Source organism: Papio anubis, chromosome 20 (assembly GCF_008728515.1).
Source record: "Papio anubis isolate 15944 chromosome 20, Panubis1.0, whole genome shotgun sequence".
In the NCBI taxonomy this organism is placed as follows: Eukaryota; Metazoa; Chordata; class Mammalia; order Primates; family Cercopithecidae; genus Papio; species Papio anubis.
This window is the reverse complement of record NC_044995.1, coordinates 40,191,924-40,216,096: the sequence shown is the minus strand read 5'-3', so window position 1 is coordinate 40,216,096 and position 24,173 is coordinate 40,191,924. Positions and strand designations below refer to the sequence as shown.

The 24,173-nt window shown below is 45.9% G+C and overlaps 1 long non-coding RNA gene across 3 annotated transcripts in view; it reads left to right on the top strand.

Annotated features, from left to right (window-relative positions):
* Nucleotides 1–24,173, top strand: part of LOC108583169 — a 47,522-nt gene that overhangs the window by 4,650 nt on the left and 18,699 nt on the right. Inside the window, exon 1 of one of the 3 annotated variants that reach the window (XR_004180377.1) lies at nucleotides 1,131–1,592. The exons of 1 other annotated variant lie outside the window; for it this stretch is intronic. This is a non-coding gene — a long non-coding RNA (uncharacterized LOC108583169). Of the gene's footprint in view, nucleotides 1–1,130; nucleotides 1,593–23,466; nucleotides 23,856–24,173 lie in introns of those variants that run through there. One more of the 3 variants, XR_004180376.1, reaches the window with a different exon arrangement.

Below are 24,173 nucleotides of genomic sequence, written 5' to 3'. Positions count from 1 at the left end.
GGCTGCCTCAAACTCCTGAGCTCAAGCAATCCTCCAACCTCAGCCTCCCAAAGTGCTAGGATTATAGGCCATTGCTACTGGCTTATTTTGTAATTTAATTTAATTTAATTTAATTTTGTTTTATTTTTGAGACGGAGCCTTTCTCTGTCGCCCAGGCTGGAGTACAGTGGTGCCATCTCGGCTCACTGCAAGCTCCGCCTCCTGGGTTCACGCCATTCTCCTGCCTCAGCCTCTCAGTAGCTGGGACTACAGGCGCCTGCCACCACACACAGCTAATTTTTGTACTTTTAGTAGAGACAAGGTTTCACCATGTTGACCAGGCTGGTCTTGAACTCATGACCTCAGGTGATCTGCCCGCCTCGCCCTCCCAAAGTGTTGGGATTACAGGCGTGAGCCCCCGCGCCCAGGCTATTTTTAATTTTTTTAGTCATGGTTTAGCTAGATCACTCAGGCTGTTATAAAACTCCTGGACTCAAAAGATCCTTCCTGCCTCAGCCTCCCTCTCGGGTAGCTGGGACCACAGGTACTTGCCAACTCGCCCAGCCTTTTATTATCAGTGCCTAATGCTTAAGGAGAATGTGGGCTACTTTTTACTTTCAGATAAAAAACATTGAGGTGAGATAATTGTTAATTTTTTTTACACAAAGTTTCATAACTTGAATAGTTTCTCGCTTAAAGTGTTTAATTAAAATTTTTTTTTCATTTTGTAGTCTCTTGGATCTTGGAGTTGATTGAAGTGTATTTTTAATAGCCAAGTAGATTCACTTTTATATGGTTTAAAAATTGTTGGGGGCTGGGCGCGGTGGCTCAAGCCTGTAGTCCCAGCACTTTGGGAGGCCGAGACGGGTGGATCACGAGGTCAGGAGATCGAGACCATCCTGGCTAACACGGTGAAACCCCGTCTCTACTAAAAAATACAAAAAACTAGCCGGGTGATGTGGCGGACGCCTGTAGTCCCAGCTACTCGGGATGCTGAGGCAGGAGAATGGCGTGAACCCGGGAGGCGGAGCTTGCAGTGAGCTGAGATCCGGCCACTGCACTCCAGCCTGGGCGACAGAGCGAGACTCCGTCTCAAAAAAAAAAAAAAAAAAAAATTGTTGGGTATATAAGGGGCATTTGAAACATCAGATTTTTGTATTTGCTGTGATTTTCCTACTGGCCAGTGTGCCAGGTACCGGATATCCTCCCGAACTGCAGGCAGGCCCGTCTCTTTCCTGTGAGAGTCACAACCGACTCTTGGCGGAAGCGGAAACCCTTTCCTCCATCACGTTTCGCCCCTTGCAGGCCGGAAGCAGGCCTGCTCACCTGGGAGCATGTTTCGTCGAATCTGGGTTGGGCGGCTTGGTCGCAGTGTGCCTGTGCTAGACTCGCGGCGCATTCATCGCGGCGCCCACAGCCACTCCAGTTCTCTGGTGGTTCTCGCACGCCAGGAGCCGTGGGCCAGGCCATCAGGCCGTACAAGTGCTGCTAAAGCGGCCTCGCCTTCGGCTGCATCATCTTGGGGATGTTTCACTTGTGTCTTCTCCCAGTTTCATCCCCAGCCCCTCGAACCCACCAGGTCTCCACATCGCACGCTGATCAATATCCCACAGGTGAGGAATATGAAATACTCTATAAAGTGGAGGCCAGTAAGTTGTTCTTTTCAAACTTTCACAAGAAACTACAGATCTTTTTAAAAGATTCTGATTCAGCAGATCATTGGGGAAGGCCTGATGCTCTGCATTTCTGACTCGGTCCTCAGTGTAGTCCATGCTGCTGGTCCGCGGACCGCAGTTAGAGTGCTGAGATAACAATAGACCTGGTTAGGCAGGCAGGCAGGGAACTGATCCCGTGGAGCCTGGTGGGCCATATTGAGGACTTTTACTGGATTTCGAGCAGAGAAGCGATGTGTGGGTTGTGTTTTAAGAAGCTACAGAACAAGTTCTGCCGAGGTGGAAGCAAAGACAGGTTACCCGCTCCTCCTCTTGCCTCCCTGTCTGTTGCCTTGTCGCGGGTGAGCTATGACTATCTGGGCCGGTGGTGCGCCGGGGGTGAAAGAATTTACCAAGACAGTTGTAGGTAAAGGAAGGCAGGTTTATTAGATATAAGTGTGAAAATTCGTTGCGAGGAGGCAACAGGCAAGCCAGCAGAAGAGAAGTTGAATGCAGGAAAACAGGCTTGCTGAGGATTTTATAGACTGGAACTTGGGCTGATCGATAACGCCAAGGCAGCAGGGAGCTAATTTGCATTTTTTTCTGGTGGCTGTGGTGTTTGATAAATTGAGGCCTTTGATAAGCAGGAAGTTTGTGAGTTATGTATGTTATATGAGCAGGAGGGCCCTATGTCCTGGGCCATAAAGAAAGCAGACTTATAGCTTATCTTCCTCTTTTTGTTTATATGTCCTGGACCATGAAGGAAGGCAGATTTAAATCTTATTTACTTTATCTCTTTGCTTTCTGCTGGTGTCACCAGCCTGATTTTTTTTCTCCCCTAATTAGGACTTTATGTGTCTGATTGCTTTTCTCTGCCTTCCTTACTTGCAACTGCCAGGTTATGTGTCCGTGAGAGCGGAATGGAGGTTGTTGCCTCCTAACTCAGCCCCCAGATACACAAAAAAGGGACTGGACGGGGCTAAGGCTTCAAAAAAGGGTGGGCCTTGAGTAAGATGTTGCAGCTGGTCCAGCACCCTCGTGCCCCATTGCCCAGGCCTTGGCAGTCCAGAATTGAGTAACACATACCTAGATAACCCTCCACTGGTAAACCTGGAGGAAGATCCATCCTGTAGGAGATGAGAGCCTGGGAAAGGACATCACTATGGAGGGACCTGAAGTTGTGGTGGAGGTCAGTGGATGGGGTATTGGAAGTGGCTTGGGGAGACCGGGAGATGCGTTTAAAGACCTCAGGTGCCGGTGGGTAAAGTTCTGACAAAGGAACCAGTAAGAAATAGGAGTCAGGTGATGAAACGGATCAGGACTGGGGAGAAAAAACAAGGACCCAACCTGGTGATCTAGATTAAACAATTATTCTGGGCAGGCAGGGGCAAGAAAGAGATAATGATCTGGAAAAAGAAATCGCCGGTGTAGGAGGGATACCAGCTGAGAAGGGTTGCTCCAAGGCTCTTAGTCTACACTTCACATCCTGGGGGGTGCACCTGGTGGGCAACTAGGAGAGAAGGAGGGCCTGGCGTCCAGTAAGGGAATCAGAATGTGAATGCAGTATTGCTGTGGGGAAGGAACCCAGGCCAGCTGGAGCCACCTAAGTGAAAACAAGGGTCAGTGCCTAGGGATGGAAGGATCTGAATGGAAACTCACTTAAGGCCAGGTGGGGTGACCTGAGTAGCAAACAGGTAGAAGTTGGGGAGGAGGACCTGATTTGGATGAAGCCACTCACTGGGATGTCTATGAAGCTATCATTCCAGCTGCTGCCCACCTGGGAGCAGTTGGTCAGTACAGTTAGCTGCGTGTCCCTTGTGTATGAGGGCAGTAGTGAGGGCTGCCCTTCAAGCCTGCCTTGATCACCGGCGGGAGACAGAGGACGTGGAAGTATGGGCTCTTTGTGGGGATGGTGCCTATGAGGAAGGTCTGATCCCAAATCTAGAGAATGGGAGTGTGGGCTGTATCATGGATTGTCAGGCCAGGGTCTGGAGGGTATCATGTCCTAAATGCAGATGTTTTCTGGGCTGGTAGCAGGGACCTGAGACCCAGCCTGGTGAGGCTCCAGATGAATCAGTAACACTGGCTCAGGAGAGCTGGTGTGGGATCTGTTAGACCCAGGGGTCTGGCTTCCTTACCTCCCACTCTACCTCTGTAGAAATGTCTGTCTCTAGCATCATGTCAAAGCAACTGATGACTTCCCTACCCCAGGCATCGCTGAGCTAAATTGGGTGGCAGGAAGGTAATCACCACCCAAGTACTTTCTTTTTTTTTTTTTTAGACTGAGTCTTGCTCAGTTGCCCAGGCTGGAGTGCAGTGGCTCCATCTTGGCTCACTGCAAGCTCTGCCTCCCGGGTTCACGCCAATTCTCCTGCCTCAGCCTCCCAAGTAGCTGAGACCACAGGCACCCGCCACCACGCCTGGCTAATTTTTTTGTATTTTTAGTAGAGACAGGGTTTCACCGTGTTAGCCAGGATGGTCTTGATCTCCTGACCTCGTGATCCACCTGCCTCAGCCTCTCAAAGTGCTGGGATTACAGGCGTGAGCCACTGCACCTGGCCCACCCAAGTACTATCTTATCCCTTGTCTCCTTTTCATCCCAGCCTGTGCCCACTGATCCCTTGGTTACTGGTCCCATTATCCACTCCAGCTCTTGGTACCTCTGTCCTGGGTACAGCTGAACTACCTGGGAAGAGCAGGCTAAGAAATTCTGGTGCCCCTCCTGCAGCAAGGCTATCAGTGGCCACAAGAGGATCAGGGGATGGGCTGGAGTAAGTCCTACCCAGAGCAGGAGGGAGCCCCACACAGTTCTCCCTCAGCTGTTAACTTCCCAGAGACCCACCTCACAGTCCAGAGCACCAACGGGCACTCCTCCCTCCACTCCCCTTACTGGGTCACCAGTTTCTTTCCACCGCAGGCATTGTTCACTATCCCCAATTATTTCAATTCCCATGACTCACAGGAAGAAGTAGGCATATTGTACTGAGATTTTTCTAAATGACATAAAAATACGTATTCATGAAACAGTCTTTTCAAGATAAGGATCCCATCCCTACTGCTTCCTCTCTCTCAGCCACCCCGATGGAATCTTGTAGTTTGTACTGTTCTGTCAGGCTCCTTTCACTCAGCATAATTGAGCTTCATCTGATAGTTTTTTGTTTTGTTTTATTTTGTTTTTGAGACAGAGTCTTGCTCTGTTGCCCAAGCTGGAGTGCAGTGGCGCGATCTCAGCTCACTGCAAGCTCCACCTCCCGGGTTCACACCATTCTCCTGCCTCAGCCTCCCGAGTAGCTGGGACTATAGGCGCCCGGCACCATGCCCAGCTCATTTTTTTTTTTTTTGTATTTTTAGTAGAGATGGGGTCTCACCATGTTAGCCAGGATGGTCTCTATCTCCTGACCTTGTGATCTACCCGCCTCGGCCTTCCAGAGTGCTGAGACTACAGGTGTGAGTCACCGCACCCGGCCATCCAATAATTCTTTATTGTACATGAATAATATTCCATTTTCCAGAGGAAGCAAAATTTACTTCTCCAGCTATTGATGGATATTTGGGTTAATTTCAGTTTTTGGCTATTAAGAATTAAACATGAATATTCACATACCAGTGTTTGTAAGAACGTATCATATTTCTTTTTTGTTTGAGACAGAGTCTCGCTCTGTCACCAGGCTGGAGTGCAGTGGTGTGATCTTGGCTCACTGCAACCTCTGCCTCTCGGGTTCACGCCATTCTCCTGCCTCAGCCTCCCGAGTAGCTGGGACTACAGGTGCACGCCACCACGCTCAGCTAATTTTTGTATTTTTAGTAGAGACGGAGTTTCACCATGTTGGCCAGGCTAGTCTTGATCTCTTGACCTCGTGATCTGCCCACCTCGGCCTCCTCAAGTGCTGGGATTACAGTTATGAGCCACCGTGCCAAGCTGATATTTCTTTAGAAGATTTTATTTTATTCTGCCTAGGAGTAAAATGGCAGGGTGTTGTGCCAGGTGTATGTTTAACTTCTTAGGAAACTTCCAAACTGTTTTCCAAGTGGCTGTTCCATTTTGTATTCCCACCAACATGATATGAGTTCCAGTTGCTTTGCATTGTCACCAACATTTGATACAGCCAATCATACTAACTTTAGACTCCCAAATATGTGTAGTGGTATTAGAATTGTGGCTTAAATTTATATTTACTTAATGAATAATGATGTTGAATGATACTTCATGTTCTTATTTGTCACTGAAAAATATTCTATGGTCAAGTATTAATGACGTTGATTGTTTTCAGATTAGTTTTTGAGAGTTCTTTATATATTCTGGATATAATTCCTGCATCAGATTATGGTTTGTAAGTACTTTGTCCCATCTACGGCTATTCTTTAAAAATCCTTAGCAGTCTGTAGGCTGGGTGCGGTGGCTCACGCCTGTAATCCCAGCACTTTGGGAGGCCGAGGTGGGTGGATCACCTGAGGTCAGGAGTTTGAGACCAGCCTGACCAACATGGATAAACCCCATCTCTACTAAAAATACCGAATTAGCCAGGCATGGTGGCACATGCCTATAATCCCAGCTACTCAGGAGCCTGAGGTAGGAGAATCGCTTGAAGCTGGAAGGTGGAGGTTGCAGTGAGCCGAGATCGCGCCATTGCACTCCAGCCTGGGCAACAGGAGCAAAACTCCATTAAAAAAAAAAAAATCCTTAGCAGTCTCATGCCTATAATCCCAGTGCAGCAGGATGAGCCACAGACAAAACTCCTCAGACACTGAGTTAAAGTAGGAAGGGGTTTATTCGGCCGGGGGCATCGGCAAGACTCCTGTCTCAAGAGCCCAGCTCTCTGGGTGATCAATTCCTGTTCCTTTTAAGGGCTCACAACTCAAAGGGGGTACGTGTGAGAGGGTTGTGATTGATTGAACAAGCAGGGGGTACGTGACTGGGGGCTGCATGCACCGGTAATTAGATGGGAACAAAACAGGATAGGGATTTTCACAGTGCTTTTCTATACAATGTCTGTAATCTATAGATATCATAACCGATATGTCGGGGGTTGATGTTGACCAGGCCCAGGGTGTGGTGCCGGGCTGTCTGCTTGTGGATTTTATTTCTGCCTTTTAATTTTTACTTTTTCTTTCTTTGGAGGCAGAAATTGGGCATAAGACAATATGAAGGGTGGTCTCCTCCCTTACCAGTACTTTGTGAGGCCAAGGCAGGCAGATCACTTGAGGTCAGGAGTTTGAGACCAGCCTGGCCAACGTTGTGAAACCCCATCTCAGGCCGGGCGCGGTGGCTCAAGCCTGTAATCGCAGCACTTTGGGAGGCCGAGGCGGGCGGATCACGAGGTCAGGAGATCGAGACCATCCTGGCTAATAGGGTGAAACCCCGTCTCTACTAAAAATACAAAAAACTAGCCGGGCGAGGTGGTGGACACCTGTAGTCCCAGCTACTCGGGAGGCTGAGGCAGGAGAATGGCGTAAACCCGGGAGGCGGAGCTTGCAGTGAGCTGAGATCCGGCCACTGCACTCCAGCCTGGGCGACAGAGCGAGACTCCGTCTCAAAAAAAAAAAAAAAAAAAAAACCCCATCTCTACTAAAAATACAAAAATTAACCAGGCGTGATGGTGTGCTCATAGTCCCAGCTACTTGGGATGCCGTGGCAGGAGAATCACTTGAACCTGGGAGGTGGAGGTTGCAGTGAGCCGAGATCGTGCCACTGTACTCCAGCCTGGGTGACAGAGAGAGACTGTCTCCAAAAAAAAAAAAAATTCCTTAGCAGTATCCTTCACATAGCAGATTTTTATTTTAATGAAGTTTAATTTCTCAATTTTTAATGGATTCTGCATCTTTGTCATATGTATGCAATTGTAATGTAACCCAAGGTCAAATAATGTCACCCACATTTTCTTTACATTTTACAGTTTAGATTATACATTCAGTTTTGTGATCCATTTTGAGTTCATGTTTGTATACAGTGCAAGATATAGATCTACAGTCTTTATTTTTTTGCATATGCATATTCTATTTTTTAGCATTATTGAAAAGAGAATTTTTGACTGAATTGTTCACTTTGATGAAAAAACTACTGGACCACATATGTGTAGAAATGTAACTGGAACATTTATTCTGTTCCATGGATATATTCGTCTACTTGCCAAAGACATTGTCTTAATTAGGATTGCTAAATTTTTTTTTTTTTCTTTTTTTTTTGAGACAGGAGTCTCGCTGTCAGCTCAGGCTGGAGTGCAGTGGCCAGATCTCCAGCTCACTGGCTCTGCCGTCAATTCCCGCCGATCTCCCTGCCTCAGCCTCCCGGTAGCTGGGACTAGTCTCCCGCCACCTGCGCCCGGCCTGAATTTTGTATTTTTTTTTTTTTTTTAGTAGAAAACAGGGGACTCACTGGTCCAACCAGGATGGTCTCGATCTCCCTGACCTGCGTGATCCTTGGGTCGGCCTCCCCTAAGATGCTGGGATTACAGGCTTGAGCCACTGCGCCGAGCCTGGTTTTCCAGAAGTGTTTGGCTATTTGTTTGGTTATTTCGGGTACTTTTCATCTCTTTTTCTTTTTCTTTTTTTTTTTTGAGATGGAGTTGCACTCTTGTTGCCCAGGCTGGAGTGCAGTGGTGTGATCTGGGCTCACCGCAACCTCCGCCTCCCGGGTTCAAGTGATTCTCCTGCCTCAGCATCCCAAGCAGCTGGGATTACAGGCATGCACCACCACACCCGGCTAATTTTTTGTTTTTAGTAGAGACGGGGTTTCTCCACGTTGGTCAGACTGGTCTCGAACTCCCGACCTCAGGTGATCCTCCCGCCTCGGCCTCCCAAAGTGTTGGGATTACAGGCATGAGCCACCATGCCTGGCCTTCATCATAATTTTATAACTTCATAATACATTGTTAGTTTTCTTTTTTGTTTTTAAAAGGTTCAATGATTTTTTTTAAAGCAATAAAAAATGTAAAAAACCCTTTGTGTTTACTGAAGTGGTTATCATTCCTGGTGTTCTTTCTTTCTGGATTTCCATTTGGCTTCATTTTTCTTTGCCCCCATGAAGTTTAGTGACGTGTCTTGTGGAGCAAGTATGCTGATTAGAAAGTCTTTCACTATGGCTGAATTAATAATTTATTTTCACTTCATTTGGAAAGATATTTTTTTGCTGGATATAGTATTCTCAGTTGATATACTTGTTCTTTTATTACTTTAAGGATGTTGTTCTGTGGTCTCCTGATCTGCATTGTTGCTGGTAATAAGTATGTAATGAATCTTATCTTTGGTTCACTATAGTTAGTCTTTTTCCTGTTGCCTTAAAGATATTTTAGTTGTTCCTGCTGTGAAGTAATTTACTGATGATGTGCCTTGGTGTAGATTTATATACATTTATGTTCATGGTTTGCTGAACTTTTTTGATCTCTGGGTTTATAATTTGCATCCAGTTTGGAAAATGCGAAGCCAATATTTGTGGAAATATTTTTTGTCATGTTCTTTCTTCTGCCAAAGAGTCTTGTTATTAGCATATTATGTCACTTGTAATTTTCCCACTACACAACTCACTTATGTTCACCTTTTTTTTTTTTTTCCTGGATGCTTCATTTGGAATGGTTTCTACTGCTAGGTCACATGGTTCACTCATCTTCTCTGCAGTATCTGATCTGCTATTTATTTCACTCAGTGTAATTTGTTATCCCAGATGTTGTTTTCATGCCTAGTAGCTTGAATCATGTTTTTTTTTCTTTCGTTTTTAAATTGTTTGGAGGTAAAATATACTAACAGAGAATTTGCCATTTCAGTCATTTTTAAAATGTGCCATTCAGTAGTAGTAAATACATTTACAATGTGGTGTAACCAGCGCAGCTATTGATCTCTAGCATTCTTGCATAACTCTAAACAGAAATTTGGTACTCACTGAACAAATCCCCAGTCTCCCTCTCCCCCCAGCTCCCGATAATGTCTATCCTACTTTCTCTATGAATTTGACTATTCTAGGCACCTCATAAAACTGGAAGCATACAATATTTGTCCTTGTGCTGGGCACGGTGGTTCATGCCTGTAATCCCAGCACTTTGGGAGGCTGAGGTGGGCAGATAACGAGGTCAGGAGTTCAAGACCAGCCTGACCAACATGGTGAAACCCCGTCTCTACTAAAAATACAAAGATTAGCCGGATATGGCACCTGTAATCTCAGCTACTCGGGAGGCTGAGGCAGGAGAATTGCTTGAACCTGGGAGGCGGAGGGTACAGTGAGCCAAGATCACACCGCTGCACTCCAGCCTGGATGACAGAGTGAGACTGTCTCAAAACAAAACAAAAAATTTGTCCTTGTGTGTCTGGCTTATTTCACTTAGCATAATGTTTTCCAGGTTCATTCGTGTTGTATAATGTATGAGGAATTCATTGCTTTTTCTGTCTGAATGATACTTCATTGTATGGATAAACCACACTTTGTTATCTACTTTGAACACTTGAGTTCTTTTTTTTTAAAGATTTAAAAAATATATTTTAAAAAAATAGTTTGAGGGTAATTGAACTCAATCATTGGCTGGAAGAGTTGTTTCTACAATAGTACAATAGTATTTTGGCTACTGTGAATTAAGATGGCTATGAAATTGGTGTACATGTGTCTGTGTGAGACCCTGCTTTTACTTCTTTTGAAAGTATGCCTAGAAGTGGAATTGCTGGTGTAAACAGTAATTGATGTTTCCCTTTTCTAGTAATAGCCATAGTGTTATGTTTGTTTGTTTGTTTGTTTGAGGCCGGAGTGCAGTGGCATGATCTCGGCTCACTGCAACCTCCACCTCTCAGGTTCAAGCAATTCTCCTGCCTCATCTTCCCAAGTAGCTGGGATTACAGGCACCCGCCATCACACTTGGCTGATTTTTGTGTTTGTGTGTGTTTTGAGTAGAAATGGGGTTTCCCCATGTCAACCAGGCTGGTCTCAAACTCCTGACCTCAGGTGATCCGCCTGCCTCGGCCTCCCAAAGTGCTGGGATTACAGGTGTGAGCCACCGCGCCTGGCCTAGCCATAGCGTTTTACACAGTGGCTGCAATGTTTCACGTTCTCCTCAGCACCACACGGTAGGGGTTCCCATTTCTCCACATCCTCATCCATACTTGTTATATTCTTTTTTCTTAAGAGAGAGGGTCCCACTATATCCTCCTGCCTCAGCCTCCTGTAGTGTTAGGACTACAGGCATGAGCCACCGTGCCTGGCCACACCCTTAAAACAAAAACAAAAACCTAATCGCCACTTTAATGAGTGTGAAGTGGGATTTCATTGTGGGTTTTATTTGCATTCCCTTGATGATCAGTGATAATGAGCATCTTTTCATGTGTCTAGTGGTCATTGACCTATTGTCTTTGAACAAATTTGTTTTCATTTCCTTTGCTCATTTTGAATTGGGTCATTTGATTTTTTTTTTTTTTTAGACGGAGTTTCACTCTTGTTGCTTGGCTAGAGTTTAGTGGTGTGATCTTGGCTCATTGCAACCTTTCCCTCCCAGGTTCAAGCGATTCTCCTGCCTCAGCCTCCCAGGTAGCTGGGATTACAGGTGGCCACCACCACACCCAGCTAATTGTTGTATTTTTAGTAGAGACAGGGTTTCTCCATGATGGTCAGGCTGGTCTCGAACTCCTGACCTCAGGTGATCCTCCTGCCTCAGCCTCCCAAAGTGTTGGGATTACAGGCGTGAGCCACTGTGCCCAGCCTGATTTTGTTTTGTTGTGGAATTGTAGGAATTCATATATTCTGGGTACTAATCTCTTATGAGATATGTGATAGGAACATATGTTCTCTCATTCTGTAGGTTGTGTTTTTATTCTGTTGAGAGCATCCTTTGGTGCACAGAAGTTTTCAATTTTGATATAGTCCAGTTTATCTATTTCAGTTGCCAGTGCTTCAGGCAACTAAAGCACATATCTGAGAAATCCAGTATCATGAAATTTCCCCCAATATTTTTTTCTAAGTCTTTTTGTTTTTTTTTTTTTTTTTTTGAGACAGAGTCTCGCTCTGCCACCCAGGTTGGAGTGCAGTGGCGCGATCTCAGCTCACTGCAAGCTCCGCCTCCCAGGTTCATGCCGTTCTCCTGTCTCAGCCTCCCAAGTAGCTGGGACTACAGGTGCCCACCACCACACCTGGCTAATTTTTTTTGTATTTTTAGTAGAGACGGGGTTTCACTATGTTAGTGAGGATGGTCTTAATCTCCTGACCTCGTGATCCGCCCGTCTCAGCCTCCCAAAGTGCCGGGATTACAGGCATGAGCCATCATGCCTGACAATTTTTTTCTAAGTCCTTTATACTTTTAGCTTTTAAGTTTAGGTCTGGATTAAATTTAATATTTGTAAAAGATGTAAAGTGATGGTCCACCTTTATTTTGCAGGTAGACACCCAGTTTTTCCAACACCAATTTTTGAAAGATTGTCCTTTTTCTATCAAATTACCTTGGCACTGGTGTCAAAAATCATTTGATCATATATGTAAGCACTTATTTCTTATTTCTAGGCTTTCTATTCTGTTCCATTAGCCTGTGTGTACTTATGCCAGTACCATATGCCTTTTTTTTTTTTTTTTAATTGTAACCTTGAATTCCTAGGCACAAGCATTCTTCCTGCCTCAGACTTCCAAGTAGCTAGGACTACAGGCATGCACCATTGTGTCTAGCTAATTAGAAGAAAAAATTATGTGGAGATGGGGACTTTGCTGTATTGCCCAGGCTGGTCTTGAATTCCTTGCTTTGAGCAATCCTGTCACTCTGGCCTCCCAGAGTGTTGGGATTACGGGTGTGAATCACTGCACCTGGCCTCATGGTCTCTTGATTACTGTAGTTTTCTAGGAGTTTTTGTAATCAGGAAGTATGAGTCCTCCAACTTTGTTCTTTTTCAAGGTTGTTTGGATATTAAATGTCCCTAGACATTTCAAATGAATTTTAGAATGGGTCTTTGTATTTCTATATAAAAGGCTGTTTGGATTTTGAGAGGGACTACCTTGACTGTGCAGATTGATTTGGTTAGTATTCTTATCTTAACAATAGTAAGTCTTGGAATTCATAAACATGTGATGTCTTTCCATTTATTTATGTCTCCTCAAATTTGTTTCAGCAACATTTTGTTGTTTTCAGTGTACAGGTTATTGGCCTCTGAAATTTATTTTAAGTATTTTACTCTTTTTGATACCTTTTAAATTTTTGTTGTTAGCTCTTTTTCAGATTGTTCATTGTTAATTCATAGAAATGCAACTGATGTTTGTGTGTTGATTTTGAATTCTGTGACGTTGCTGAATTCATTTTTGTGTTCTAGTATTTTATTTTTGCCCTGTGGAGTCTTGAGGATTTTCTCTATATAGGATCATATAATCTGTAAATACAAATACTTTTATACTTCCTTTCCAAATTGGATGTCTTTGGCTTGTTTTTCTTAATTTATTTCCCTTGCAACTCCCAATACTGTATTGAATAGAAGTGGTAAAAGTGGGAATTCTTGTCTTTTTCATGATATTAGGGGTAAAGCTTTCAGTTTTTCACCATTGACCAGGTTACCTGTAGGGTTTTCATATATGCCTTTATCCTATTAGGGAAGTTTCCTTACATTCCTGGTTTACTGAGTGTATTTTATTTAAAATCAAGAAAGTATTCAATTTTGTCAAATTACCTTTTTGCACCAATTGAGATGATAAATGTGTTTTTTCTTAGTTTCATAAATGGTGTATTACTACATTGCTACATGTTGAAACATCTTTGCCTTGCAGGAACACAGCCTCCATTTACAATCCTTTTCATAATCCTGCTAAATTCAGTTTGCTGGTATGTTGTTAATGATTTATGCTTCAATATTCATAACGGATATTGTTCTGTAGCTTCTTACAGTGTCTTTGGCACTGCTTTCCTTTTTTTTTCTTTTTCGAGACAGTATTGCTCTGTCGCCCAGGCTGGAGTGCAATGGCATGATCTTGGCTCACTGCAACCTCCAGCCTCCCAGGTTCAAGCAGTTCTCCTGCCGCAGCCTCCCGAATAGCTGGGACTACAGGGGTGTGCCACTACACCCTGCTAATTTTTGTATTTTTAGTAGAGATGGGGTTTCACCGTGTTGGTCGGGCTGGTCTCAGACTCCTGACTTTGTGATCCACCCGCCTCAGCCTCCCAAAGTGCTGGGATTACAGGCGTGAGCCACCACGCCTGGCCCATCTTTGGCACTTTCATATCAAAGTGAGGCTGGCCACATGAATGAAATGAATAGAAAATGTTCCCTCTTTTTCAATTTTATCTTTTCCAAAAACTAAGTTTTTGGATTCTCTGTTGTTTTTCTGTTCTCTATTTCATTTATCTCTGCTCTAATCTTTATTACTTACCTCTCTGTACTACCCTTTAAAAAAAATGGAGATGAAGTCTTGCTATGTTGCCCGGGCTAAAGTGCAGTGGCTATTCACAGATGCATTCATGGTGCACTACAGCCTGGAACTCTTGGGCTCAAGTGATCTTCCTGCTTCAGCCTTCTGAGTAGCTGGGACTATAGGCATATACCACCATACCCAGCTTTTCCACTACCTTTTTAAAAAAAAAAAAGCGCCGGGCGCGGTGGCTCAAGCCTGTAATCCCAGCACTTTGGGAGGCCGAGACGGGCGGATCACGAGGTCAGGAGATTGAGACCATCCTAGCTAACACGGTGAAACCCCGTCTCTACTAAAAATACAAAAAATGAGCCGGGCGTGGTGGCAGGCGCCTGTAGTCCCAGCTACTCGGGAGGCTGAGGCAGGAGAATGGCGTGAACCCAGGAGGCAGAGCTTGCAGTGAGCTGAGATCCGGCCACTGCACTCTAGCCTGGGCGACAGAGCGAGACTCCGTCTCAAAAAAAAAAAAAAGCTTACTCTTCTTTTTCTAGTCCTGTAAGTTATACCGTTAGATTATTTATTGGAGATCTTTATTCATTTTCAATGAAGGCATTCTCACTATAAAATTTTCTCTTGGCACTGCCATTGCTGCATCTCAAAAGTTTTGGTGTGTTTGGTTTCTGTTTTCATTGGTCTCCAGGTATTTTCTATTTTCTCTTGTGATTTCTTTTTTTTTTTTTTTTTTTTTTTTTTTTTTAGTGTGGGGTTTTTTTTTTTCTCCCTGTGGGGGGGTGGCCGGATCTCTGTTCACTGCAAGCTCCGCCTCCCGGGTTTACGCCATTCTCCTGCCTCAGCCTCCCGAGTAGCTGGGACTACAGGCGTCCACCACCTCGCCCGGCTAATTTTTTGTATTTTTAGTAGAGACGGGGTTTCACCCTATTAGCCAGGATGGTCTCGATCTCCTGACCTCGTGATCCGCCCGCCTCGGCCTCCCAAAGTGCTGGGATTACAGGCTTGAGCCACCGCGCCCGGCCTTCTCTTGTGATTTCTTATTTGACCCATTGGTTGTTGAAGAGTGAATTGTTTAATTTCCGCATATTTGTGAATTTGCCTTCTAATATTGACTTCTAGTTTTATTTTAGTGTGTTAGGAAAAAGATACCTTTTATTATTTCAGGTTTTTAAATCGTGTGAAGATTTGTGTCTTAATTATGGTCTGTGCTGGAGCATGTTCCGTGTGCACTTCAGCAGAATGTGTATTCTGCTGTTATTATGTAGAGTAGTTGTTTCATTGTGTTGTTCAAGTTCTTTATTTTCTTATGGATCTTATGTCTGGTTGTTCTATTCATTTTTGAAATTGGAGTAGGAAGTCTCAAACTCATCTTGTAGAACTGACATTTCCTTTTCTTTTTTTTTTAGACAGAGTCTTGCTCTGTCACCAGGCTGGAGTGCAGTGGTGTGATCTTGGCTCACTGCAACCTCCGCCTCCTGGGTCCAAGTGATTCTCATGCCTCAGCCTCCCGAGTAGCTGGGATTACAGAAATGCGCCACCACACTCAGCTAATTTTCGTATTTTTAGTAGAGACAGGGTTTCACCATGTTGGCCAGGCTGGTCTCGAACTCCCGACCTCAGGTGATCCACCTGCCTCGACCTCCCAAAGTGCTGGGATTACAGGCGTGAGCCACTGTACCTGGCCTTCCATTTCAATTTTTAAAATGTTTGCTTCATCTATTTTGGCACTCTGTTACTTAGTGCAATTATATTTATAACATATATTCTGTATGATTTGAGCCTTTTATAAAGTGTTCTTCTTTGTGTCTTTTTAACAGTTTTTGACTTAGTCTATTTTGTATGACAATTGTATAGCCACCCCTGCTCTCTTTAGCTTACTATTTGCATGGAATATCCTTTTCTTTCATTCTCTTTCAACTGACTTGGGTATTGAGATCTACAATGAATGTGCTGTAGACAGGATACAATTTGATTGTATTTTAAAAATTCATTCTCCCTACCTCTGTCTTTTTGTTTGGCAAGTTTATTCCATTTCCATTTAATGTAATTACTGATAACGAAGGCATTATGTCTGCCATTGTACTATTTGTGTTCTGTATGACTGATAGCTTTGTTTCTTATAAAAATACGAGGAATTCCTTATGTTTTCAAAATCAATGTCTAGTTTCTTGGCTTTTGATTGGAAACTTTAATTTATTAACACTTAAAGTCTTAACGGAGGGAGCATATCCACACTCTGCAGATGGGACAGGAGGGCAAGTTGAATGAGCCACCTTGCCCGGCTAATTTTTGTATTTTTAGTAGAGACAGGGTTTCACCGTATTGGCCAGGCTGGTCTCGGACTCCGGACCTCAGGTGATCCATCTGCATCGGCCTCCCAAAGTGCTGGGATTACAGGCGTGAGCCACCGCACTCAGCTTCTGGGGACCTGTTTCGACCGTCTGGCACCCATGGTTGGGAATATGTTTAACCTCCTGAATTGGGGTTTTCCTGCTGAACTGCGTCTGAAAAACTGCTTCTCTGAGCTAGCTCGTGGTTTTGCTTTTCCTCTTATTGATTCCTTTATAGAACATTGCTGCCATATAAGTCCAGCTTTTCCATGAATTTAACAGTTTTATCCTGTTGTCGATGTGTTTTTATTTTCTTGAAAATAAGCAGATTGGGCCGGACGCGGTGGCTCACGCCTGTAATCCCAGCACTTTGGGAGGCCAAGGCACGCAGATCACGAGGTCAGGAGTCCGAGACCATCCTGGCTAACAAGGTGAAACCCCGTCTTTACTACAAATACAAAAGATTAGCCGGGTGTGGTGGCGGACGCCTATAGTCCCAGCTACTCGGGAGGCTGAGGCTGGAGAATGGCGTGAACCCGGGGGGCGGAGCTTGCAGTGAGCCGAGAATGAGCCACTGCACTCCAGCCTGGGTGACAGAGCAAGACTCTGTCTCAAAAAAAAAAAAAAAAAAAAAAAAAAAGAAAAAGCAGATTGAGATCAGGTGGGAGAAGGGCTTGGCCATGTCGCCAGCAGCCTCATGCCAAATTCCTGATCCCTGGAGGACATCAGACACCCCTCCTCCTGCTCTGAGGCCAGGAGGTGGCGCCACTGGACAGTGAGTCTGGGATTCCTAGCACACACTTATGATTGCCCGTCCAGCAGAAAGAATCAGGAAGGGCCACTGAGTACAATCAATCAGGAAATTCTGCTTAAGAGCAAATTTCTCCCCAGGAGGGGTCGGGTCACTGCACTGGGAGGAAGCCGCCTGCCAAGGGCTGTGTTCATCCGGCTGCACTCAGCAGAGAGATCGCCTCTTCTGTTATTCAGTCTCCAGGGGGCAGGACCTGCAGCCCTATCCAATCATGGCCATTGGGTAGGGTCCTGAGAACTGTGGATCAGGCGCTGCCGGGAGGTGGGTGTGCGACGTCTTCGCCCCTCTAAACGCGGCTCCTACTCTGTAGCTAACAGACACCCACAGACGTGTCTGTAGCATCCTCTGTAACACTGGGACCCGTACTGGCAGCAGGAGCTGTAGGGAGGACCCTGGGACACCTGGAAGCCAGGAAATGGTGAGTGTGCGGGGCTGAGGGTCCCGAGACTAGGATGAGACTGGTTGGAACCGGCAGGAATAGGCTGTGGCGGGACCTGGGCCTCTTCGTGGGTGACTCCGGGATCTGGGACCCATGTCCCCCTGGTGTACCTTGACCCTGCTTCCTCTCAGGCCGCGGGATGGGGCTGCGACGGCAGCCGGGACCCCGAGCCGTCCCGTCCGGTCCGGTCCCTGCACAATGGTCTGCGGCCCCGGCCCCGGCCCCAGCGCCCTCTCTGGTCAGCTCCGTGCCCGCTACCCCGCGTCTCCCCAGATTGTACGGGGGCCACGGGAGGGTCATGGGGGGAATCCTGCCTCGCGTATGGGTTCGTGTGAGAGGAGCGGTAGGCTGTGGGGTCCCCAGTTCCCCCTTTCTCACCTGGGGCTTTGAATTTTATCTGAGTTTCCCAAATATACGCGAAGCAGGGTCTCAAATCCGCACCTGTGGTCCCTAGGCTGCCTTCTAAGGCTGGCAGCAAATTTGGGATTTCCTGATCCCTCTCCGCATTTCATAACATGGATTTCCTTTATTCAGTTCACAACAATATCCCTTCTTCGTCCTCCAGGCTATGTTTCAAACACAGGCAGTAGTTTAATTGTCATGTTTTAGAGGGCAGATACAGCTCTTTTAAAAATATTTGCTTCGGGCGCGGTGGATCACGCCTGTAATCCCAGCACTTTGGGAGGCCGAGGCGGGCGGACCATAAGGTCAGGAGATTGAGACTATCCCGGCTAACACGGTGAAACCCCATCTCTACTAAAAATACAAAAATTTAGCCTGGCGTGGCGGCCTGTAGTCCCAGTTACTGGGGAGGCTGAGGCAGGAGAATGCAAGCTCCGCCTCCCGGGTTCACGCCAGTGAGCCGAGATCAAGCCACTGCACTCCAGCCTGGGCAACAGAGCGAGATTCCCGTCTCAAAAAAAAAAAAAAAAAAAAAAAAAATTTGCTGTGTTTGTGAACATTTGAGAGAAAAACCTCCTGATACTCCACTGTGAACAATCTTTGTGTCTCTTTTTATCTGCCCTAGACACAGACAGCTTCCCAGAATGTCTTGGGTTGAGATTCCTCTTTGGAAACTTTACAGTGGTGTGACCTCAGCCCACCCTCTGCCTTTTCCTGATCCTGGATTTCAGGACTACCTGGGGCTGGCCCAAGATGCCCACAGCTGCCAAGTCTCTTCGGGAAGTCTAGTGGATATCATCCCCTAGGTCACTCCTCCCAAAGAGCCTGCGGTGTGGGGGTGAGGCCTCCCCAGGGAGCAGCTGGATGCCCTGGGGTGGGAGCAGTCTCCTATATCATTATTGCAGAAAACTAATCCCTTGGGACACACGCCTTTTCTTCCCCTGCCATTCCTTGGGGACACATGGCTAGTCAGCCAATCAAATTCTGGTATGGAGATCAAACAAATTACTTCCGTCCTATAATCCTAGCACTTTGGGAGGCCGAGGTGGGTGGATCACCTGAGGTCAGGAGTTCAAGACAAGCCTGGCCAACATGGTGAAACCCCGACTCTACTAAAAATTCAAAAATTAGCTGGGCGTGGTGGTATATACCCTTGTAATCTCAGCTACTCGTGAGGCTGAGGCAGGAGAATTGCTAGAACCCAGGAGGTGGAGGTTGCAGTGAGCCAAGATCGTGCCACTGCACTCCAGCCTGGGTGACAGGGTAAGAGTCCGTCTCAAAAAAAAAAAAAAAAAAAAAAGATTTCTGTCCTCTGGATTCTGTCTAGTGAAAGGAGAAAACCACCCTCATTGAGGTGTTGCAAGAACCTGAAAAGCACAGTTTAGTGTCTTCTGGGAGGGTGGCCACTGAGCACTTCAGGGAGCAGCGTGGAGGTGGGGGGATGTCCCAAGTGATAGGATGATGTGACCTGACACTTGAGTCAGACACTTGAGTGTTCCAGGTCAGCACTGCCCCTCCCTGGGTTTAGCACCTTGAAAAAATTGGTTTACTCATTTCAGCTTCAGTTTGTTTGTTTTGTTTTGTTCTGTTGAGATGGGAGTTTCGCTGTTGGCCAGGCTAGAGTGCCATGGCGCGATCTTGGTTCACCGCAACCTCCGCCTCCTGGGTTCAAGTGATTCTCCTGCCTCAGTCTCCCAGGTAGCTGGGATTACAGGCACCCACCACCACGCCCGGCTAATTTTATATGTTTAATAGAGATGGGTTTCACCATGTTGGTCAGGCTAGTCTCGAACTCCCGACCTCAGTGATCTGCCTGCCTTGGCCTCCCAAAGTGCTGGGATTACAGGCGTGAGCCACCGCGCCTGGCCATCAGCTTCAGTTTTTTAATAACTGTAAAATGCACTGTATCATTGGAGATTGATGAAGATAAAGTATTTCAAAACATGCCAGAAGAAGGTAGGTTTTAGGGAAAAAAAAGTCTAGTCTTATATTCCCTTATAAAAATTCATATTTTTCTTCCCAGAGCCTGTGTAGTAAGTCTCTCAGCTCCTTTTTCTATTGGGTGATTTCAAATGGAATTCTAGGCCTTAGCACGAAAATACTACCAGGGAAAAGAAATAGGGAGAAAACCTCTCTTCCATTTTGGTTATAGAAAAAATGAGTTGTTTTCAGAAGAAAGTGTGGTGGATTATACTGGTGAATTACAAAGATGTTCCATAACCTCAGTTCTTCTTCGTGGGTTGAAGAATTTGTGACCGTGGATAAGTGTGTTTCCTGTTATGTGAACTTGGCAGATTAATGCTAAATCCTGTGGGACAGCATTTAGCAACACCTAAAAAAGTACTCAATTATGATTTTTTGTGTACTAAATGATTATTATGGAAATAGCAATTCTGTGTGGAAAGAACACACTCAAACTCCAAAGAGTTTTCTATTTCAATAACAACCATCAACACAGAAGACTTTTGTGACCACAAGTGTGAGTTTTCTCCCTACCAAAAGGCAAGCAGTGTATCCTGCGGTGGACAGCAACTGGGTCTCTTCCAATTCAGTTTTTTTTTTTTTTTTTTTTTTTTTTTTAGGCGGAGTCTTGCTCTATCACCCAGGCTGGAGTGCAGTGGCCGGATCTCAGCTCACTGCAAGCTCCGCCTCCCGGGTTTACGCCATTCTGCCTCAGCCTCCCGAGTAGCTGGGACTGAAGCCGCCACCTGGCCCGGCTAAGTTTTTGTATTTTTAGTAGAGGCGGGGTTTCACTGTGTGTTAGCCAGGATGGTCTCGATCTCCTGACCTGGGGCTGATCCGCCCGTCTCGGCCTCTAAAGTCCTTTTCAGGATTACAGGCTTGGCGACCACAGCGCCCGGCCTTTTTTGAGGCAGTCACCATCTGTCGCCAGGCTGGAGTGCAGTGGCCGGATCTCAGCTCACTGCAAGCTCCGCCTCCGGGTTTCGCCATTCTCCTGCCTCAGCCTCCTGAGTAGCTGGGACTGCAGGCCGCCACCTCGCCCGGCTGATTTTTGTATTTTTAGTAGAGGCGGGGTTTCACCATGTAGCCGGATGGTCTCGGACTCCTGACCTTGTGATCACTTACCGACTCCAGTGCTGGGATTACAGGCTTGAGCCACCACGCCCGGCCCCAATTCAGTTTTGACATTATCTACCCTTGAGATAGTTTCAGAGCCCACAGATTGATGGCTCAGTCCCCACATCCCTCCCTCCCTGCCCGCCACTCCCTACCATTCCAGGTATCAGTGGTAAGTCTGGGCCAATTATAACCCACAGATTTCAAGTTGGAGTTCCTGTGCTGTCGTTGGGTTTAACTTGCTATTGTGGCTCGCAGAACTCATGGAAACACTTACTCATCTTCACAGTCTTCTTTCATTTCATTTCATTTCTTTATTTTTTTCTCGTAGAGTTGGGAGTCTCACTATGTTGCTCAGGCTGAACTCCTGGCCTCAGGTGATCTTCCCATCTTGGTCTCCCAAAGTGCTGGGATTACAGGTGTGAGCCACCATACCTAACTCTCAGGTTTTTCTTTTTTCTTTTTTTGAGACAGAGTCTTGCACTCTGTGGCCCATGCTGGAGTGCAGTGGTGCAATCTCAGCTGGCTGCAACCTCCACTGCCCAGGTTCGAGCTATTCTCCTGCCTCGGCCTCCCGAGTAGCTGGGATTATAGGTGCGTACCACCACGCCTGGCTAATTTTTGTATTTTTAATAGAGACGGGGTTTCACCATGTTGGCCAGGCTGGTCACGAGCTCCTGACCTCAAGTGATCCACCCGCCTTGGCCCCCCAAAATGCTGGGATTACAGGTGTGAGCCACCGTGCCCAGCCAAGGATATTTTAAAGGATACAAATAAACATCCAGGTGAAGAGACACATAAGGTAAGGTCTAGAAGGGTCTTGAGCACAGGAGCTTCTGTCTCTGGGGTTGGGATGTGCCACCCTCATAGCTGATGGATAAGTTCTTGTTTACCTTCCTATAAGCCTGCATGTGTTGAGCTGTCCAGGAGCTTTCTGAATCCTGTCCTCTGGGGCCTTTTTTTTGAGACCTCCTTGGATAGGCATGATACATAACTATGTAGAAATTGGCTGGACAAAAAAGGTAGAATCTAATGCTGATAGACCGAATGGAGAAATCCACCAAGCCCTGTCTGTTCAGATTTGTTTGGTTTCTCTATGCAGCATTCCTTCCTGCAGGGTATGGGACAGGACCCCTTCTGAAATGAGTATCTGATGACCACAATCAGAAAAGCTGGGAAGATTAGACTCCTTCCTTGGGCAGGTGAAGGACAGCAGGAGAAGGTCAGTGAGAGAGAGTCTGTCTTCTGAGTCCTGCCTCTGAAGCCTAAAGTGCCACAGCAGTATAACAGGGCTGTGAGAATTATGAGCCAGGAAAAATGGATGAAAACCAATATATATGTATCATAATATAGTAATGAAATGACATTTGTTGCCAGAGGAGGATGCTTTTCCTGCTAAGCTATAAAATATGGCTTAGTTTCCCTCCCTCCTATAAACATTGAATTGGAGTGATTCCGCTGGATTCATCACATATGGGTATTTTCCTTTAAATATCTATGGAAAGCTTATAAAGAGAAGTAGGTAGCCTTGACCGGGGAGCAGAGACCTGGGGCCGGTGGCTCTGTTAAGGCCAATCTGGACCCTGCAAAGGGAGGTAATTGCAAGTCATGTCATTGAGTTGGTTCTTCTAGGGAGCCTCCCCTGGAGGTGTCCCAGCTTGACCCCTTTATACTGAGAGAAGCTACAGAGCCCTGGAAAGCTGGGGATCCACAGGCAGAGGGGTTGGGGTGATGCCCCGTCTGAAGTTGTATTTGTTATTGTTGTGGGGGTGTTGCTAGACATTCTTGAGTAAAATCTAGATTTAACTAAGAAGTGACTTCATTCTAAAGGAGTACTGCAAAAGGGGGATAGCTCCAAGCATCAGATCTGCAAGCGTCTGTAAGGTTAGGGAGAAGAGGGTTTGTGTTTCAAAGGGAGGAGCAAACAAGATTACAAAGAAGGTGGGACGGGAGGGCAGGATGGAAGATGAAAAATCCGATCCTACATCAGAGGCTTTTACCCTGAAATCAGTCTGGTTTTTTTGTTTGTTTTTTTAAGACGGAGTCTCGCTCTGTTGCCCAGGCTGGAGTGCAGTGGCATGATCTCCACTCACTGCAACCTCCGCCTCCCGGCTTCAAGTGATTCTCATGCCTCAGCCTCCCGAGTAGCTGGGATTACAGGCACGTGTACCACATGCCTGGCTAATTTTTATATTTTTAGTAGAGACGGGGTTTCACTGTTTTGGCCAGGCTGGTCTTGAACTCCTGACCTCAAGTGATCTGCTTGCATTGGCCTCCTAAAGTGCTGAGATTACAGGCATGAGCCACCGTGCCCGGCCCGTTCTGAGTTATTAATGAAGGCAGAACAGTTCAGCAGGTCATTTATGAGGCAAAGAATGAGAATTTGGAGAGTCTTTATTTGGCCTTTTTATAGGTTAAAAAGAGAGGAGGGGAGAGGGGACATATTCGAAGTAATAGGAAGGTTGCTTCTCTGCATTTGGCAGCTTAGCACAAAGACTTAGGTGGTGGGGGGTTGAGGTGATTTCTTCAATTAGAGCTATTCACCAGGACTGTAGAACTTAGATAAAATTCTGCATTATTAGCAGTTTGGTTTGCATTCATTGGGTTGGTGGAATCAGAGCATTCATTGCATAAATTGAGAAAGTCTGTCAGGGCTAACCTAGGGAAAGACTCCTTTCATTCTGCCTGATAGAGAAAGGGTTTATGAATATGATAGTTTATTAGGGTCTCTAATAAAAATATCTTCTTTGTTCCTAGTTCCTGGCATAGAGGTCTTAAAATTGTTGGATTTTCCTGAGTGATAGAAGCGTGTCTTGTTATTCCAAACAAGCTCCTTTCAGACCACACCTTAACTGATGCTGATGAGGTACTCAGAGTGGGGCCACTAGATAACTTGAGGGTGGACACTGGTGACCAGAAAGAACACCACATGACGAGAAGGTTGGGACTTTAAATGTCATCTTTGGACCTCCGAAAAGGATAGAGTTTGGAGATTGAGTTATATAAAAATTTTTTGGCCGGGCACGGTGGCTCACACCTATAATCCCAGCACTTTGGGAGGCCGAGGTGGGCGGATCACCTGAGGTTGGAAGTTCGAGACCAGCTTGACCAACATGGAGAAACCCCGTCTCTACTAAAAATACAAACTTAGCTGGGTGTGGTAGCGCGTGCCTGTAATCCCAGC